At 40.8% G+C, this 1,156-nt stretch overlaps 1 non-coding gene across 1 annotated transcript; it reads left to right on the plus strand.

The window, feature by feature from the left end:
• The first annotated feature begins 171 nt into the window (after window positions 1–171).
• LOC112505101 lies at window positions 172–278 on the plus strand. Its single transcript, XR_003068323.1, has one exon. It is a non-coding gene; the product is annotated as a small nucleolar RNA R71 (small nucleolar RNA).
• Window positions 279–1,156: the final 878 nt, after the last annotated feature.

The raw sequence follows: 1,156 nt of genomic DNA on the forward strand, positions 1-1,156 counted from the left end.
TGGGCACGTGGGTCAGCCCAATGCCCATTGTTTGCTGATATCTTTTCTAGGATCTCATATCACTCATTGTAGGTACTGGCTGTAAAAGCTCCGCCTGCAGTCGTGTCGAACATTTGTTTTGCCATGGGACTTAACCCATTGTAAAACGTCTCGAGTTGAATACAATACGGAATGCCATGGTGTGGCCATTTCCTCAACAGCTCTTTAAACCTCTCCCACGCATCAGGAACAGCTTCATCATCCAGTTGTTTAAAAAGACAGATTTCGTTTCTGGATTTGGCGTTCCTTGTTGGTGGAAAATATTTTTGCAAAAGAATTTCCGCCATGTTACCCCATGACGGCACAGATCCTGGTGTTAAAGAGTTAAACCATACTTTTGCCCGATACCGTAATGAAAATGGAAATAAAGTAAGTCTGAGAGCGTCATTTGACACTCCTGGGATCAGGAAGGCATCTGTGATTTCCAAGAAATATTTTAAATGAGAATGGGGGTCTTCTGAGGGCAGTCCAGTAAATTGACCATTAGTCTGTAACATATGAAACATTATCGGTTTTAATTCGAAATGGAGAGTGGTCATGTGTGGTCTAACGATCCCAGAATTTAATTGCTCAAAGTCTGGGATAGCATAATCCATGATCCGTCCATTTTTTGAATTTGCCAGATTAATGATATTTGGGGTTTGTGCCCTTTGTTACTCAGTCGGGTCTGACTCAGTGTCCAAATTATTATCATTCTCATGTTGTGGGTTTCCTTGATGAAAATTTGGAAAATGTGGTATTTGCCCAAAAATTGGCGGTTGGTTTTCCAAACGTGGTGCTTCCGGATTGTTGGGAGCAGGTAACTCCATGTAGGGAGGGAGTAGAGCTTGAAATGCTCTTTGAGCCCTCCTTCTATGGTGAAACGTTCTCTCAATGTCTGGATCAAATTCGAAAAATTCCCCACGATGTGTTCTTGGCATACACCACTTTTCAAAAACAGGTACAAGAAAAATCAAATCTTTTACTTTTCTCAAAAGAAAACATTAAACTTGCCAGTCCCCGGCAACGGCGCCAAAGTTAAATTAGAGTCAAATAAAAGAGATGATTTCAGATGGCGAAAACGAAGACTTTAGTTGAGTTCAAGTTAACACAGGTAATATAAAGCAGAACAATAAAC

This window comes from Cynara cardunculus, unplaced genomic scaffold, assembly GCF_001531365.2.
Source record: "Cynara cardunculus var. scolymus isolate 2C unplaced genomic scaffold, CcrdV1 Un_Scaffold_8440, whole genome shotgun sequence".
NCBI classification, from domain to species: domain Eukaryota; kingdom Viridiplantae; phylum Streptophyta; class Magnoliopsida; order Asterales; family Asteraceae; genus Cynara; species Cynara cardunculus.